This window comes from Dipteris shenzhenensis, chromosome 26 (genome assembly GCF_047967505.1).
Source record: "Dipteris shenzhenensis isolate YYH24624 ecotype China chromosome 26, Dip_SZ_1.0, whole genome shotgun sequence".
In the NCBI taxonomy this organism is placed as follows: Eukaryota; Viridiplantae; Streptophyta; class Polypodiopsida; order Gleicheniales; family Dipteridaceae; genus Dipteris; species Dipteris shenzhenensis.
In genome coordinates this window covers 18645522-18665741 of record NC_141621.1, presented here as the reverse complement: position 1 = coordinate 18665741, position 20220 = coordinate 18645522, and the positions used below count along the sequence as shown (strand labels likewise).

General features: G+C 42.4%; 1 protein-coding gene across 1 annotated transcript in view; it reads right to left on the bottom strand.

Moving 5' to 3' along the window:
* Window positions 1–20220, bottom strand: part of LOC147884768 (uncharacterized) — a 145493-nt gene that overhangs the window by 14165 nt on the left and 111108 nt on the right. The gene's annotated exons all lie outside the window — the stretch shown is intronic.

The following is a 20220-nucleotide window of genomic DNA, read 5'->3' as shown; positions in this document are numbered from 1 at the left end:
CACTAATGGCCATCTGGGCGAGCATGCAAGGATCATCCAGAGCAGCTACAACCAGGAGAGATACCATTTTCAGAGTTTGGAGAGGATCTCCATTCTTCTTTGAGACTATTTTAGGGTTGAGGTGGCATTTTCAGCCTCCACCTTGGATTTTTGTTAGCTCTTTTTAAGCTGTTTTTTCTTTCATGCATGTCATGATGTACTTCCGCACTTGAGCTTGCTCTTGCGGCTTTCATTCATACTTAATGAAGTAATATTTTTTGAAAATAAAATTAAAATTGTGATCTATAAAGCCATTGCCTTTTCTAATTTAAAACTATATTTTCCAAAATATCCCATATGCAAACAAAGGAAATGCTCCATAGCCTAAGAAGTTAACCATTTTCTTTTTCTTTTTTAATGCAAGATATCACTTCTATTAAGCATGATCAAAATACATGAAGACTAGATAAAATCCTATTCAAACCCTCAAATACACCAAGTAGACATGAATTGAGACTAGCATAGCCAATACAGAGAGTGCAAATGCCATGAAGCCCCTGTGACTGCAAGTAAATCACACGAGTAACTAGGAGTGACTAGAAGGCAAAGGTCTAGATTCCATCTAGGGCCTTAGTTGTTACTTTCCAATTGAAAGTTTGAAAGGCTATCCAGCTCCATCAAGGTGAACTAGTAAATTCGAAAGCCATACATGTTGGGGATGCTACTAAAGTCAATAACAATCAATGGTACAATGAGGGCTCGTGCATTGTGATTCATTTGGATCTCTAGGAATAACTTTCAATTTAATGATGCAAGCTCTAACCCTAAAGTGGGCTGCTTTGAAATGGTTCAGTAGGTATATCTCTACTTCTGCCTTATGCTGTTGATGCTACTTACACTCCGCTTGTGTCCAATCTAGTGGTGCTATAGGCCCAGAGCTTGGTTGACCAACATATCTTTAATTACAATGATGCTCTCGAGCAACTTCACAAAGAAATCCTAGCACATGACCAGCTGTTTGATAGTCAGCATAATTTTCTTCAAGTTCCAAAGGCACCTATCTTGTTCCAGGTCAAAGCTGAGGAGAACTAAAAGTGCTACTCAAGCTGAGGATAGAAGCTCAGAGTTTCTTTTTGAAAGCTCACTATCTTTAAAGATTGTAAATGCTCATAGTGTTGCTCTTTTTGGCTCTTTCTTCTCTCCGTACGAGTTGGTGTCTTATGTAAACATAGATATATAAAGACTGATCTTATGATCCATTATCAACATAACACAAATACATCTTTTGTCCAAAGAAAAAGAAAGCAACATGACCTCAGAAGAATCAGCTGACACAAGTATTTAGACAGACCAGAAGATGGTTTGATGTAACTTGGGTGTGTAAGTTGTAGGACATATTGGCTCAGTTTGATGTAGGAAACCATGGTGTGGTCTATGTGTGGTATGTGGGTCAAACTAACTTACTTTGGTTAGTTTCCATTCTGAGTGTATCCATCTGGGATCCGTGGCAGATTTTGGACCCAAAGAGACATTCCTAGCAAAGACTCTGGCATATATCTAGAGTGACAGTTTCAAAGTCTGGAAGCACATTTCTAAATTTCTAGTTCCTCTATCCATAGGCATCTCCCTGATTTCTCTCCAATTATGGACGCTCATTCCTAGATGTCGAAGGCTCACTCCTAGGTCCCAATTCCAATCTCCAGGTTAGTCCTGGATAATATCCCGGTCTGATTCTCAGATTTGCTAGCTCATTCCATACATTCATTCTCATAAACTGAACTACAGCCTAGATCCCAAATCTTGGACTACATATTCAAGATTACGTACAATCTGCTTCTGTTGTTTGCAGGGATTTTCTATAGTGCTTGATGTCTTTTTCTATGCATACTTGAACAGGCCTCTACCAAGTTCTCTATACGGTCTCTCAGGTATTTGGGGTTTTGGTGCTTTTCACTTCTTCAGATAAAATGGTAGACTATGCATATGAGAAAACCTTCCAGAAGGAAAGGTCAGGTTAGAACAAAAAACAAAAGCAGATCCCATACAGGATTATGCTAAGCATGCTATTATCATTTTCTTTCCGAGACGTATGCCTGCTGCTGCAGATGTTGGTAATTGGTTGACTAGAACCTTGGGTGGTTGCTATGTCAGAAAGTACATTATGCAACAAGGGGCTTTTTTTAGGTAATCATGATTGATGAAGAGCATAAACAGATTTTGTTGGAGCATTCCCCTCTCATTTATGGACAGTAGATGGTTCATGTGTTGCCTTGGTCCCCTACCAAGGACTATGAGGCTTTGATTTGACACCGCTGTCCTGTATGGGTAGAAGTGGTCAATTTTTCCCAATGCTTAGCCTCTCTTCTACCAAAAATTGCAGCTTCTATTGGTAAGGTGGTTTGTCCACCGAGACCAAATGGCAATTCCAAAAGATTTTGTGTTTTGTTGTGGGACACTAATAATCCGACCCCAGAATCATATTCCGTTATAGTCAACAATGTTTCGGTGGGCAGTGCCTTTTATAAGTTGAGATGGGGTTTATTTACAGGTGCCCTGAGAAGCCTTCGGTATCTAAGGAGCATAAAAAGCCACAAGTACCACCGAGGCCGCCAATCTTCTTATTAGGCACTCTTGGATTGAAGGTATCGAGTTGATCCGCAGCATTGTGATAATTTTACTTGTAAACTTTGGATTCACCATGCCTTCACACATTCGGATCATGCGCCTCTTTGGTTAAGGCTCTCCCTACATGCTTTTCCAGATGACAGATTGCCTTGTAGAAGGCTACTGTCGATAAATAATAGTTATTTGGAGCATGCTAATTTTAAATCATTGGTTTGTGATGCCATTCAACCACTTTCTCATCAGACATAGATAGATCTTGATTATGCATAGCAAGCTTTTGTTGCTAGAATGCAAGCTGGTATTCGGGATTATGGCATATCTCATATGAGAGCAATACGGGAGACTGTTGCTCATGCCAAATACACTTGCCAAGATTTAACAAAGCTTGGTCATCTTAGGCCTTTGTCTTCGGAAGAAAACATGTTGCTATGCTAGGCCAGATTTTGTCTCCAATCTAATGATAAAAGAAAGCTCATTAAATGGGAAACACGCTCTCGACAGAAAGCTTTTCTTGATAAAGGTTGCTCCTCAAAGCAATTTTTTAAAGGCTTGCATTATAAGTGATAGGCAGCAAATATTTGCCGGATACAGATGCCTCATGGTGCCTGGTCTTCATCTCGCTTAGAACTTGCTGCTACTTGTGTGCAACATTTCTCCTTTAATTTTGAGCATGTGGATCCTCCTCCTCCTCAGATTGTGTCTGCACAGCACCTTCTTTTACAGCATGTCCATCCTATCCTTTCTGCTACACAGGCTTTGGAGCTGGAAAGCCCCTTCACAGAAAGTGAATTGTCTGATGCAATTAAATCCTGTGGTAGATGGAAATCTCCAGGATGGGATGGTCTCATTGTTAAATTTTTCCTAGCTTTTTGGGATCTTCTGAAATCTACTTTGCTGCACATGGTTAATTCCACTTTGGAAAATCAGCACATGCCAATGTCATGGAAAAGAGGACTTGTAAAGCTCCTTCCTAAGAAGCAATTATGTGATTCACTCTCTAATTGGACACCAATCACGCTTATGTCGGTCATTTACAAAATCATAGCAAAACGCTTGCAGATTGTATCAACGGTTATTTGCATGAGGGGCTGCATCCTTCTTAATATGGGCTTATCCCTCGTAGGCATATCACAGACAATATTGCAAATGCTTATGTTGGGATGGAATATGCAAAATACACATTAAGATGTTCTGCTCTTGCAGGTGGATATTGCAAAAGCTTTTGATACAGTTTAATGGGACTTAATCTCGCAAACCATGCGAGCTTTGGGGTTTGGAATAAAAATGCAGCAGGTTATCTACTGGCTCTATGAGGACAGCAAAGCTGCCTGTATTCTCTCTGGAGACATTTTTTATGAATGGACTCTTCTGTGTTCGGTCCGTCAGAGATGTCGCCTTAGTGCTTTGTTGTATGCCATTGCTACGCATCCTATGTTGCATAATATATAGACCATCTGGTGGATACAGGAATCCTTCATGGCTTGGAAATGGCAAAAAATCGCAGCATGGTTGCTCACGCCTATGCTGATGATTCCTTTTTTACCCCAAAGAATACTCATAATGACCTTTCCGCTTTGATGCAAGCTCTTTCGCTCTATGGTTGGTCTTCATGTGAATTTTCAAAAGTCTAAGCTGCTTCCCTTGCATTCTAAAGACTGGCATAGTCTCTTATGGCCAGGGGAAACAATTTGACCCACTCAGATTGTTCATCATCTTGGTTACCCTTTGGGTTGGGAGATTACCCGTCGTCAGCAGATTGATTGGGTGCTTGTCTAGCTCAGAAAAAAAGATTGAATATTGGAAACTAGCAACCTAGCCATTGCATGTTCGACTTTGAATAGTGCAGTCCATTCTAGTGGCCTATATTCAATTCTATTTGCCTCTGATCATGTTCCCTAAAGCGGATCTTGCTTCTTTCATGTCTATAATCATGAAACTCTTTTGGCGATCCAAGCATGGCCAGAAAAGTCTAAGACTGCTTTTAGTGCATCGACTATGTTCACAAAAAATGCATGGTAGTCTTAATATCATTGATATCCAGGTGCACATGCTTGCTCACAAAGGGAAAATGCTGCTGCAATTTATGCAAGGTGATCAGCCTTGGGCTGTTATGATTCGCTCTCTGTTACAACACATCAATACTTCTGCCTTTGGTCACTGGCAACCCACTCAGTGTCGGAATCCTTACTTGGTTGCTTTGATGGTACATTGCATGGTTGCCCTTTGGTCTCCAGCTTGCTTCTTGATTGGAAGCATGTCCTTTCTCACTTGGAATGGCATGGCCACAATTCTCTGATAGGAAATTCCTTGAGGGCTGAAAGCATTCACGGGTCAAAAGCTTTTCAGCCTCTGCCACTGACTTTACAAGAACTTGGACGTTTCTATTTTATTACTTTCAAAGGAATTACTTCTATTGTAGAAGTCATTCATGATGATGGAACTATTTTACCTTTTCCTCTCACAGCCACACGGTATGACTTGGGATCTCATTATCGTCCTCTATGGCAAAAAATTACTTGTATGCTTTCACCTTATGTCCCAATTCCTCCTTTGGAACTTCAGTATAGGCTGGAGGATTGGATTTTGACTTGCTGAGAGTCCTTCTTTTGTCCTTTGAGGCTATCTCAAATTACAGCGCCTGCATTATATAAAATCCTTTTGCCTCGGTCTTGGGTTTCAGATAAGGCTAATTCTATTTGGCAAATGCATCGGCCAGCTAAGTGGTGGAGAAAGAGACTAAGGCAACTTTTGGCATATAGAGTTCCTCTTCGGCAACATGTCTTTTTTTAGAGAGTTCTTTTGGGGGTTTTTTCATCTGGCAAACTACTGGCACGTAGACATATTGCTCCTGCTCTATGTCGCAGATGTTTAGCTTCTCTGGAGAGTGTGCTTCATTTGTTCTAGTTTTGCTCGTCCTCCCGTGAGTTCTTGGATTTTCTTCAATTGCAGTTGAGAACAAGATTCCTGACTCTTGCTTTTGGGAAATTCTTGTGGCTCTTTGGTTTTCATCCGCGCACTCAGGAGTTTGATCTTTTCTTTGTTTGGGTTTGTTATTGGGCACTTCAGACTTTGTGGATAAACAAGAATTGTAAAGTCTTTGGTGATCCAACATTTTCTTTATTTACTTTTTTCAAGCGTTCTTTGTAGCAATCTTTTTTTGATTGCTTGCAGACTTGCTACATCAATCATGATGTATATTTAGCATATACTGAGGTTTTCAGCTGATGTAATTTCTAGCTCCTTGCTTTGACCTGTTTTTTCTTGTAATATAAACAATTCCACTGTCTTCGACTACGTTTCCGAGGTCATCGTTTTGGGAAATATTTTTGGATCTTTGGCAGGCTTATTGCAGTACAGGCCCAATACTCTCTCTTTTTTCATTGGGTCAGATTCTGGACACTATGGACCATTTGGAAGCAGAGGAATCAAGTGTTCTTGGAGCAGCCATTGCCCCAACCTTATGAGTTTTTTAGAGCATCGATATGGCAATCTCTTTATGATGCTTGTCATCATGATGACTTGGATGTATCTTTTTTAGAGGTGTTTCCCACTGCTTTTGATTTTTTAGAATAGTCTTTTCTTTAGACTACTCTCATTGTAAAAACTTTTCTTAATATAAATACACTGGTTTCACCAAAAAAAGTTGTATAGACACATTGCTCTTGCTCTATGTCGCAGATGTTTGGCTTCTCAGGAGACTGTGTTTCATTTGTTTTCTGGTTTTGCCCGTCCTCCCGTGAGTTCCTGGATTTTCTTCGATAGCGGTTGAGAACGAGATTCCCGACTCCTGCTTTTGGAAAATTCTTCAGACTCTTTGGTTTTCATCCGCGCACTCAGAAGTATGATGTTTTCTTTGTTTGGGTTCGTTATTGGGCACTTTGGACTTTGTGGATAAACATGAATTGTAAAGTCTTTGGTGATCCAACATTTTCTTTATTTACTTTTTTCAAGCGTTCTCTATAGCAATCTTTTTTTGACTGCTTGCAGACTCATTACATCGATCATGATATATATTTAGCATATACAGAAGTTTTCAGCTGATGTAATTTCTAGCTCCTCACTTTGCGGTGATTTTTCTTGTAATATAAGCAACCATGGCTTCCACTATTAAAAAAAAGTGTGTGTGTGTGTGTGTGTGTGAGAGAGAGAGAGAGAGAGAGAGAGAGAGAGAAGATTTCACTATTTAAAAAAAAGTGTGTGTGTGTGTGTATTGGTGTGTGGACATCTGTCCAGTGACAGGGGAGACCTGAGAACTAGAAGCTTGGAGAAGAGGCATCCCAGTGTCTGGATTGCAAAGGTCTCTGCCTTTAAGAAATAACCTTTTAAGGTTTCTGCCAACCTTCATTCTCTAAAGTATCCTTATCCTTTAGCTTCTCTTTACCTTTGTCCTTCACCTTTGTAGGAGTGTTTACCTTTATCAAATGCTCAGTTGCTGATTTAGATGCCTTATCTAGAGTAGTATTGGTTGAAATGTTGGGAAGTTGCCCTCCATTGCGAGGCAAAGGCTGAGCATTATTTTGAGGCATAGTTGTTGGAGGAGGTCTATGAAGAACAATAGGGCACTGCGACATGAAGTTGGGGGTAATAAACTTCACGCACCTCTTCACTTCCTACTGCTTTCGAACTGACTAACAAAGATATTTATCATTGAGAATGGGACATTAGAAAGAAGCTTTTATGCCAAGATACCACACCATACTTTCCTCCCTCAGATGAGAATGAAGATGGTAACATCCCAAGTGATGTTGTAATCAAGCATAGGGAGAAGGAAAGGATCAGCAGAGGCCATAATCTCAGCGAGCCGATCTGCGCCAAAGAGAAGAGCGATGCGTTGTTGAAAGAAGATTTTGCAGCTCAACATGACATGAACTGATATATATCGAGGAGTTTGAAGGGGCTGATTGGGTCCGATGGGTAGGTTTCAAGGAAACATTGCGCCTCCTTCATAGACACCTTCACACTTAGCTCAAAACACTCTACAAACTATCATTAGACACAGAGGCCTATAACTTTCAGTAGAGACATGATATCAGAGATTCAAACACACAAAGAGATGTGCCTTGAGATGAGCTTCGCGCTGATATAGGTTTCCTTGAAAACAGATAGACGGTTGAAGAGATATGGACAGTTTACTGGAAGGGAGTAAAAATTGTCATGAAAACAGACTGTCAGACACAGAGACTCATAACATTTTGCAGAAATATCTGATTCAAGATTGAAGCACATACAGACATGCGCCTCAAAGAGAGCTTTGCATTGATATATGTTTCCTAAGAAACAGAGAAGCGGCCAAAAAGTTATGGACAGTTTACTAGACGGGGGGTAAAAACTGTTATGAAAATAGGCTGTCAGACACAGAGACTCATAAGTTTTTGCAGCAGTATCTGATTCAAGATCTGATTACATAAGGACATGCATCTTAAAGAGAGCTTCGCGCTGATATAAATTTCATTGAAATCGGACTACCGAGCAAAAAGTTATGAGCAAAACACTAACAGGGGTCAAATTGTCATGAAAACTGCCCTCCACACATGCAAATTTCACCCAATCCTTCGTGGACCATCCAGAAAGCCGGCATCCTCGAACAAAATCCCGAAGATAAGACTTTGGGTCTTCCCCTTGGGTCCCTCGAAACACTAGAATCTTCACCATGATGAAATACAAAAAGCAAACACCAAGATTCAAATAATATCCCAAACAAGATCCAAACAAGATCCCACAGAGCCTTAGTATACCAAGACTAACTTATTATGCATAACCACTTGTTGAAAACCCTCCACAATGTGATCCTCAACAAAATCTTCAAAATTAAGTGACCAACCAGCACCATGAAAACATTGTGTATACATGCATTCCAGAATCACCCTTCGCACAATAGGAAGTGCACATAAAAGCTTCAAGATATTGTACTCTTCGTCATTTGCATAGCAAAAGAAGCTGAAAGCATTGAGAATCACCACTCCATCGTTATAGTCAAAAACTACCCAAAGACTCAACTCTTCTTCACACCAAGCTGCCAGTGCATGGAACAATTCCCCCAATCTATCATTGTGCCTACTGCCGACGTTGTCGATTCACCAACATATTCAATAGTGCAAACATGAAGGATATGATCATGGTGACTGTGCGAATAGCTTGAGCATCACCTTCACAATCTTCAAGTTCTCTTAAACGGGCTGCAATCTCTTCTAACGAAGTTCTTCCAGGCATCTTCTATATCTCATCAAAAACACATGCCTCTTCTAGGCATAACATGCAATCAAGTACACCCGAGGCCGTTTAGTAAGGTAGGATGAATCCAATACCAAACATACCCGACGTCTCCGCCAAAAGATGTGACATGAAGTTGGGGGTAATAAACTTCACGCACCACTTCACTTCCTACTGCTTTCGAACTGACTAATAAAGATATTTATCATTGAGAATGGGACATTAGAAAGAAGCTTTTATGCCAAGATACCACACCATAATTTCCTCCCTCAGATGAGAATGAAGATGGTAACATCCCAAGTGATGTTGTAATCAAGCATAGGGAGAAGCAAAGGATCAGCAGAGGCCATGATCTCAGCGAGCCGATCTGCGCCAAAGAGAAGAGCGATGCGTTATTGAAAGAAGATTTTGCGGCTCAACATGACATGAACTGATATATATTGAGGAGTTTGAAGGGACTGATTGGGTCGGATGGGTAGGTTCCGAGCAAACATTGCACCTCCTTCATAGACACCTTCACACTTAGCTCAAAACACTCTACAAACTATCATTAGACACAGAGGCCTATAACTTTCAGCAAAGACATGATATCAGAGATTCAAACACACAAAGAGATGTGCCTTGAGATGGGATTCGCACTAATATAAGTTTCCTTGAAAACAGATAGACGGTTGAAGAGATATGGACAGTTTACTGGAAGGGAGTAAAAATTATCATGAAAACAGACTGTCAGACACAGAGACCCATAACATTTTGCAGAAATATCAAATTCAAGATCTAAGCACATACAAACATGCGCCTCAAAGAGAGCTTCGCACTGATATATGTTTTGTAAGAAACAGAGAAGCAGCCACAAAGGTATGGACAGTTTACTAGACGGGGGTAAAAACTGTCAATAGACTGTCAGACACAGAGACTCATAACTTTTTGCAGCAGTATCTGATTACATAAGGACATGCGTCTTAAAGAGAGCTTCGCGCTGATATAAATTTCATTGAAATCGGACTACCGAGCAAAAAGTTATGAGCAAAACACTAACAGGAGTCAACCTGTCATGAAAACTGCCCTCCACCCATGCAAATTTCGCCTGCGCAGGATGCTCCCTCAAGACTCCACCTTCATCAACGATCCACCCCTCATGGATTTGCCTAGAAGAGGGGAATAAGTTTGCATGGTGGCTTGGGAAACAGATGGACCATGTGTGCACAGTGAGCGGCCGAATAGAAAGAACTTTCAAGGCTTTAAAAGAGAGAAAAGGGAAGAGACACTCAAGAGAGAGAGAGCCTGAAGTGACCTTCATTACCAATAGAATGAGAATCCACTCCAACACTACAAACACAAGGGAGAAGAAGAGGTTTCATACATACAAGAGGGAGTGGAAACTCCAAGACTACTCATAGAGAGAGAATAAACTAGAGAGAGATGGACTCAAGAGTCTACATAAGAGAATATCTACAAGAGGGAAAGAAGGCTCATGGAAGAAGCTTGAGGAGACTAGAGCTACAGCAACATGAGGCCTAATGGTGGAAGAGATTGATGAACAAGGGAGAGGAGGGCTCCTTTTATAGAGATTTTGTTACCCTCCTTCACCCATTTACAATTGCTGCCTGTAGATTCCTTTCCCCATCAATCACATAAGCACGTATGTCACCATCCATGTCCTTTTTGGCTACTCTTGCCATGTGTCCCATCACAAGATGCTCAAGACTCTTAAAATATTGAGAAAGTCAAGGGTCTCCTCACATGGAGCCCATAGGGACCCTCTCTTTTCCACATGTCCACATCCTCCTTATTCCACATAGGAATTCTAGAAGGATTCCTCTTGACTTCACACTCCTCCACATGCCTTCCACATGCTTGGCATGTGGCCTCTCTTATATTATTGGAACACATGGACATGAGCCCACCTCTTTATATGACTCACTCTTCCTATTTTCAAAAAAAACTCCATAATATCCCATACACAAGGTATTTATAATTCATGCCTATGGTATTTACAATGAGCCATTCCACTCTCACCCCATACCAAGGTATTTATAATTCATACCTATGGTATTTACAATGAGCCATTCCACTCATCCTCTCCATCCCATACAATATCATAGAAAATAGAAATAAGAGAGAGCCACTAGGCTATCACTTGATACTCAAACTCTTATCAAACATAGAGAAAAACAATACCAATGCCAAATTAAAAAGATCAATTTTTGGTGTCACAGCACTCAGATGCCAAGTGACCAAACTTGTGACATGCAAAGCAAGCTCTTGCCAAAACCCCCCACTTCAACTCAAAATATTTCTCTCCCATCTAAACCTCCTCCACCTCAACTGCAATGGAAGGAAGTGTAGGCTTGTTAGTGTCCCATAAAATGCAAAATCTATTACGATTGCCAGTAGGTCTAGGAGGACATATCACTTGCCCCAAAGATGCAGCCAGTCCAAGCAAATTTCACGCATATAGTCTAGAAAATCAACCAATTCCACCCATACAGGGCAATGGTGCCTGATCAAACTTTGATAATCTTTATTTGGAGACCAAGGTAAAACATGTACCATTTGTCTACCATAAAACAAAGGGGAGAATTCCAATAACTTTTGCTTGTAAGTGACATCAGCAAGATGTACTAAATAAAAGCCTTCTTCCCGGAAAAAACAAAATTATAGCAGTCTGTGATAGCTTTTTCAGAGAATTTACCAACAACAAAGGAAGCTTCAGTTTGTACTTGACTTCCGAAATAGGTTTGTTCCATGCCTGCCTACTCTGAAAAAATTCATCATGAAGCGTGTCAAAGACATAGCGTGCATCCACATTATCCTCTGCAGGAGCTTCTGTAAGTCTTCGTTTGGGATCAAGAGAGCGATCCCTGTGCAAATAGTGCTTGAGTTGAGGGTTAGAATCCATCACAGAAGAGGTGACGGAGGAGAACTAAAGCGTAGAAGAGGATATGGACAGCGTAAGGGGTATCCACACCCACATAAAGCGGTACGAAAAAACACAGCAAAAGTCTGAGTATCAAGATGGAAAAGATTTGCAGGTACGGAATGAGCATGGGTCTCAATAGGAGGCAGAGGACATGGCAGTGACTTGATGCTTTCTCACATTTCTTGTACATATGTATAGAGCTTTGAAATGCCTTTCTTACAATGTTCAAGGTCTCTGCAATGTAAATAAATGGAGGCTACTTTGGCATTATGTACATACTGTGCATCCTGATGTAGTTTGTTTGCAAGAACGTAATCAGCATGATATGGTTGGACAGCAAGGACACTTTGCAGGATATGACATTTTCTATGCAGGCATTTTGAGTTTCTCTGGGATATGTATCTTAGTCAAGCATGAAGTGCATCCTCTTTGCTGGCTTTTAATGATCAGCATGGCAGATGGATGGTGATACAATGCCTGGTTGATGAGGATATCTATGAGTTTGCTTCTGTGTATGCTTCTCAAACTTTAGCTTTCCGTGCACAGATGTGGGATGCTATCAGTCACTATCCTTGGAAGTCTAATGCCTTCTTATGTGGGAAATTTAATAACTCTCCTCATCCACAAGATAACACTACTCATAAATCTCATATGATACCCTCTGAATTTCATAACACTACTCACATAAATCTCATATGATACCCTCCGAATTTCAGACATGGGAGAATATGCAGATTACTCTTGATGCAGAGGATTTGTGGAAAGTTTCTCAGCCTCAAACATTGGGCTTCATGTATCATGATAATACAGCAGTCTACATAACGAACAGGACTCCCACTGCAACAATACATGGCATGACGCCAGAGGAGAGGTATACTGGTAGGAAACCACATATTTCTCATTTGAAAGTTTTTTGTTGCATTGCCTATGTTCATGTGCCAGATGAGTTGAGATCCAAGTTGGATCCAAAAGATGAGAAGTGCATCTTTATTGGTTATTCTCTGCAGTAGAAAGGGTATAGATGCTATAACCCTTCTACTTGTAAGTTTACAGTGAGCAGAGATGTTGTTTTTGATGAGATGAGCAGCTGGTATAAACCAGTAAATGTGATTGATGATGTAGATGCACAAAATGGCAATGCTGCACAGAATTCACAACAACAATCACAAAATATTAGTGGACTTGTAGTGTCCTCTAGCAATGGTTCACATACTTTGCCATGGACATGCAAATTGAGATCAGGAGAATCTCCTCAAAGCAATGCAGATAGTGGTATGCAAGTATCATGAAAAAGAAAAGAAAAAGTAGATGAGCCCATGGTTGATGTTTCAGCCATTGAACTTGATGATGCTAGCACATTTGGCAAAAGGCAAATCTCCAGGCTAGGATGGTGTGGAATATTTTGTGGCTTTCTCGGCTGGGTTGAAAGATATTCTTCTGAAAATGATTAATTTAGCTTGACAGAAGCAGCACCTTCCTTGTGCTTGGAAGCATGGCATGGTGAAATTGGTCCCCAAGAAACGTTTGTGTGAAACTTTCTCTATTTGGAGGCCAATCACTTTGATGCCTGTTTCTCAAGAAGCTGGAATAGTAACTTCAGCATGTGTATGTGCTGAATTCTCTCAAAATATATAACATCTCTACTCACAAAAATCTTGCGTGAAGCAAGATTGTAGAGACGATAGCCTTTGCTTTGTGCACTATACCCAACAAAAATGCATTTAAGTGCCTTATCTTACAATTTATGTTGAAACTCCACAGGCACATGGGCATATGCAACACAAACAAAAACTCTGAAATAAGGCTTTCTCCCACGCCATGCCTCATAGGGAGTGATTGTCTTCAAAGCCTTTGTGGGAGCTTGATTCAAAACATAATTTGCACAGATGAGGCCTTCGAGCCAAAACCTGTGAGGCAACTTTTTACTGGTAAGTATGCATCTATCCATTTCCATAAGAGTGCGATTCTTGCGCTCACCTTTGCCATTTTGCCTCACTATAAGCTGATGCGTGATGCCTTTCTCCTTCAAAAATGCCTCAAACTCATGAGACATATAATCCCCCCCTCTATCTGTATGAAGTGTTTGCACCTTGAGTCCTGTCTCATTCTCAACCATAGCCACAAAGTGTTTGAAATGCATAAACACTTCTGATTTTGCCTTAAGACCATAGACCCAAGTATAATTGGTGGAGTCATCTACTATGAATGTAACATAATAGAGATAACCACCAAACATAGGTGTCCTCATGGGACCGCAAACATCACTGTGTATGAGCTGTAATTTTGGAGTAGCTCTTACTGCACCATCCTTCTTAAAAGGAAATCTATGCATCTTGCCAAGGATGCAACCCTCACATGCATGAGAAGGAGGTGACTCCAAAGGAGGCAATGCATCAACCGTACAATGCTTCTAAAGTGTCATTAAGCTGCCATAGCTCATGTGCCCATACCTGGCATGCCATAACTCCGCATTCTGCATCACAGCAGTGGAAGTGCTCACTGAAGATGCAAGATCGGATCTTCTCTCATATATATCAAGCTGAAAAAGACCCCGATACAAAGTGCTAGGCAACATCAAAGCATAGTCATTCTCTCTGTCTCTGACTGCACACTTAGCATCATCGAATATAACCTGAAATCCTCCTCTATTGAGAGAGGACACTGAAAGCAAATTCTTCTTTAGACCTGGCACATAAAGAACATCTGAAATTCTGAAATTTGTGCAATCAGTGGATGTGAGGATGATATCCCCCACTCCACACACTGAAAAAGAAGAATTATTTACACAAGTCACCTTCTTTTTAGTAGGTGGAGGATACAAAGATGCAAAAAGGCTCTTCTTAGAAGTGATGTGCTTAGAAGCACCACTATCAAAATACCAAGTATTCCGTGTCTCATTGACACTGAGAGAGCATGCATCCTTTGAAGGATCATAACTGCAAGTCAAGAAAGCATATGGATCATCCTCAAAAGTGGATGTGGTATCTAAACTACCCACTGAAAAATCTGAAATGCAAGACAAAAAGGCATAGTGTGTTAGATATCAATGCTCCACTCTCGTGTAACTACGCGGGAGCCAGCTAACTCTACTTGTAAGCCCCCCATATGAGGAGAAGGCATTTGAGTAGCTCGGTTATCTAGTAGGTCCTGGTTTGGACACCAGATGGGGGCCATGTGTGGCCTGATGGTTGGACGACTTCAAATAGAGTTGGCACACCACCAACTAGGCTACATGCAAGTGCGGGAAGGCATCCCATGACTGACCGCACTGAGGGTAGACAGAGCATTTTTCGGGGCAGCCCACTCTCGGGTTGCGGGGCCCATTTGGAGCCTCAGATAATCCCGGATGACTCTGGGCCGAACGGGGACCGTAGGCTAGTTGCTCTGTTTTGTGCACCGGTTCTATCGTATGGTCGGTAGCCTATTTCGGGACCGACCCCCAGTCGACCGTTTTGGGCGGACTGGGTCGGTTACCCAATTGAGCCTAACCGACTACGACTGGTGGTGGCTATATAAGAGCAAGCCCGTGAAGCCCATTTAATCACTGGCTTTAGCAACCCTGATTCCTTAGCATCCAGCCTCCGTCTTCTACTGTTTCCAACACACTATCGAAGCTTCTTTCACAGGAGCACATGGCTGGGAGGCAGCGCCATCTATTGTATCAGTTTTACAGTAATCAAATTTTTTATTCTCCATACTATCTGTTTTCGCTCTTGCATACGAGATCCTGTTATCTGTTGAGCATAGACGTCGTATTATTTTCTTACATGGTATCAGAGCCTGGACTCTAGCAAGAAGATTTGGTAGTGTGTTTCTGTTTGCGAGCAGATTGTGAGAGATGGCCCAGCCCGCAAGACTGCGAATCCCACCGTTCGGCGAAAGCGAAAAGTTGGATGGCTCTAACTATCCACTCTGGAAGTTCAAGATGAAGACCATCCTAAGCGCATATGAGCTTTAGGACATTGCTACTGGGGTGGATGTGAGGCCGGTTGCGAGACCGGATCTAGCCAATGCAGGACAACAGATAGTACTGACTGCGGATGAGATTCTCGCGTGGATAAGAAGAAATGCAGATGCGCTGTGTTCTATTGTCTGCAGTGTAAGTCATGGCGTTAATTCAACATGTCACCACAGCGGAGGAGGCATGGACGGTCTTGAAAAATCAGTACGCGTGTTCAGAATCTGGAGACTTAACTCGCGAACGAGAAACTATCTGAGTCTGAAGTGGCAGAGAAGTTCATCACCAGGGTGAAGAATCTGCACGATCAAATGACTGCCATTGGCATCACCATCACCAGCGAGAACCTAGCACGAAGGTGCATACGGATTCTCCCACCAAAGTACGACGGTCTTGTTACGGCGCTGAATACGCAGAATAGAAATCCGCTTCTCAACTTTGAGGATTTCAGCGCGATGCTTCTGGAGGAGGAGATGCGTCAAAAGACGAGGACTAGAGAAGATTCGGCTTTCTGGACAGGATCAAAGAAAGGTAAGGGTAAGGACTCTGCTAACCCATCTTCTTCTGATGATAAAAAGAGAAAGAAGAAGATCAAGTGCTTCTATTGCAACAAGGCAGGGCACAAGCAGAATGAGTGCCGAAAGAAGATCTGAAGCCTTTACTCTCTTTGAGGCAGAGCCAGGAGACTTTGGCTTCTTCATGCAGCGACGCCAGAGACGGGGTCCCACGGAGGCCAGCATCATGGAGTTGCAGGATTTACTTTTGGTACCGATACCAGCACAGGATTCCATGCCTATTTCAGCTGTAGGGTCAGCCTGGGAGGTGATTTCCAGCATTACCCTATGGCGGATATGGTGTTCACGATGTTCTTTTGTACTTGGGGACCATTTATGCACGGAGGCTGACACTCTCGCTTTCATTTGGGCAGAGATTATTTTCACTCTTAGGAGTCAGTGGGAGTGGTGTACAGGCACCTCTTTGGCAACTCGTGGGAGACTTATATCCTTCATGAGGACATGGGACTGCTCTTTATTTTTTCACTTGACCCCTTTTGGGATGTCGTGGCATTTTAGACCACCTCCATGGCTTTTTTGCCACATTATTGAGGCTAGGGATAGAGTACTTTCTCTCCCACATGTTGTATGATTTGTTTTGAATGGAATATATCACTCTTATTTTAAGATTGCAGATGAGAAGAATGGAGTAAAGAAAGAGTCCAACAACAGCGCGCAGGCAGTACCAGTAGAGCTGGTGGTAGCAATTGAGGAGATTTGCACGGAGGCAGTTCATGTACCTGCGGATGAACCTTGGATCATTGACAGTGGTGCATCGCGCCACATGACCAGTTGGAAGGATTGGTATACCTCTCTACAGCCGGTAGAGAATGACATCCTGGTAGCAGTTAGCAATGATGCAAAATGTCCAGCAAAAGGAAAAGGTACGATTGCTCTCAAGTCAGATGGAGTTGTAAAACAGTTGTTCGATGTTCTTTATGTGCCAGATATCAAGAGGAACTTGTTATCCGTTTCTGCGATCACGGATCAGGATCTCAAAGTTCAATTCGATAAGACTGGTCTACAGATTGTGGATCTTCAAGGGAAGGTCGTTGGTAAAGGTACACGGCCCAACAACATTTACGAACTCTCAGCTTTCAGTACTCAAGCGGATGTGAAGAACACTAAGCTGTGGTATCAGAGGTTTGGTCATCTAAACCTTAGTTCTTTGAAGGAGATGCATAAAAGTGGAATGATTGCAAACCTACCAGCCCGATGTATGTGAAGCTTGCATGATGGGCAAGCAACATCGGCATCCCTTTCCTAAAGAGGCCAGCAAGGCAAAGGCTCCTCTAGAGCTCGTTCACACAGACCTTTGCGGAAAGATGGAGACGGAAGCTTTGGGTGGTTCCTACTACTTCATGACGCTAATCGACGACTACAATAGAAGGATATGGATATACTTCCTGAAGACTAAAGACGAGGCTTTTAGTAGGTTCAAGGAATGGCATGTAATGGTCGAGAAAGAAACGGGGAGGAAGGTGAAGAAGTTGAGATCAGACAGAGGTGGAGAGTTCACATCATGTGAGTTTTGGATTCCTTCTGCCATTCGTCCATATGTTCACATATGGTTTCACATCATTACATTACCTGAAACTAAATTCGAAAGTTACTGCCAAAGTCACGGAATCAAGAGGCAGAAACCCCCGCCACATACATCACAGCAAAATGGAGTAGTAGAATTCAAGATTCGAATCATCTGCGAAATGGGCTGGAGTATGATGAAAGGGAAAGATTTGCCAAAAACTTTCTGGGCTGAAGCATGTAACACTGCAGTTTACATCCTGAATCGTAGCTACACAAAGGCTGTGAACATGATGACTCCACTGCAAGCCTTTTCTGGTAAGAAACCTTTAGTTGCATATTTCAGAGTTTTTGGATGTGACTGTTTTGTGCATGTCCCTGATGCTACCAGGACCAAATGGGAACCGAAGAGCCGGAAGTGTATTTTCTTGGGCTACAGTGAAGAGGCGAAGGATTACCGTCTCTATAACCCTGTTACCAAGAAGGTAATTGTAAGTCGCAATGTGGTCTTCTCAGAACAGTCGCATCAATTGGAGGAGGATGCTTCCTTCCCAGACCACCAAGACCAGGATATCCATCAAGTACCGCCACCAATAGCAGACCGAACTCCCCCAACGGTGCTTGGGAGGATTCAAGACAAAGAAGATGAAGAAGAGCCTGCAGAACCACAACGGCAACGACCATTCTCGAAGTGGGTAAAGCAACTTTTGGACGGCAGAGAACCTCCAACCATTGAGGAGGAACCATCCGAACACCGCCGGTCCAAGAGATTAGAGGAGCAAAGAAGGGCGCAGGAACACTTGGTCAACTATGCTTTGATGACAGAAGTGATCCGTGCTGATGAACCCAAGTGTCTTGAAGAGGCACAGGGTGATGATAGGTGGATGAAGGCTATGCAGTCGGAGTATGGCTCCATAACGAAGAACAACACTTGGGACCTTGTGGATCGACCACCAAAACGCAAGGTAATCGGAACCAAGTGGGTGTATAAGACCAAGTATAAGTCCGATGGCACGTTGGATAAGTACAAGGCTCGGCTTGTGGCAAAAGGATTTGCACAGGTACATGGTTTTGATTATCAAGATACTTTTGCTCCCACAGCTCGACTAACCACAATTCGTAGTGTTTTGGCTTTAGCTGCCCAGGGAAGTTAGCCCGTGTTTCAAATGGATGTGAAATCCGCCTTTCTGAATGGAGATCTCAAGGAGGAGGTATACGTGGAACAACCACCAGGTTTTGAGATCCCTGGTTCAAAAGGTAAGGTCTGCAAATTGAAGAAAGGCACTTTACGGCCTGAAACAGGCCCCACGAGCGTGGTACTAGCAAATTGATGCCTACTTTCTGCAAAATGGATTCAGAAGGTGCCCATCTGATGCAAATTTGTATATCTTCAGAGAAGGAGGCAGGTGTATGATTGTGGTCCTTTATGTGGACGACCTTGTCATAACAGGGAACCATGAAGAGAAGATCTCGCAGACGAAGCATTTGCTAGGAAGAGAGTTTGAAATGACAGACCTCGGACTGATGCATTTCTGTTTGGGGATTGAAGTTTGGCAAGAGCTGAAACAGATCTTCATTTCACAGCTGAAGTATGTTGGAGAGATACTGAAGGCATTTAACATGGCTGAGTGCAAGACAGTTGGTATCCCTATGGAGGTTGACGTGAAGCTCTCAAATGAGGATTCATCACCACCGGTGGACGAAGTGAAGTACAGAAGGCTTGTGGGCAGTTTAATTTACCTGTGCAACACATGGCCGGACATCAGCTTTGCGACTAGTGTACTAACCAGGTTTTCCAATAAGCCCCAGGAGAACCATTGGAGGGCAAGGATGCGGGTGCTGAAATACATCAAAGGTACACTTGATTATGGCATCACCTATACCAAGGGCAACATCTTGACCGGATTCTATGACTCAGATTGGGCAGGAGACGTGGACAGTAGGAGATCAGTGACAAGTTACTATTTCTCACTTGGATCTGGAGCTGTGTCATGGGTCAGCAAGAAGCAACCCACAGTTGCTCTTTCTTCTACCGAGGCTGAGTACAAATCAGCATGCTTTGCTTCTTGCGAGGCAGTGTGGTTGAGGATGATTTTGGGGGACATGGGTGCAGTGCAGAACAAGCCTACGCAGTTATCATGTGACAATCAGAGTTGCATGGCGATTGCAAAGAACCCTGTGTTCCATGCTCGCACAAAACACATTGAGATTCAATATTACTTTGTACGTGAGCTCATCATGGATGGAGAGGTCGACTTGGTGTACTGTCCGACTACAAAGAATGCTGCTAACATCTTCACGAAGGCTCTTGGAAGAGACTTGCTGGAGAGGCATCTTCATCGACTTGGCATTGAGCGGAAAAAGTAAGTTCACTTGCGGGTGGACATTGAAGGGGGGTGTTAGATATCAATGCTCCACTCTCGTGTAACTACGCGGCAACCAGCTAA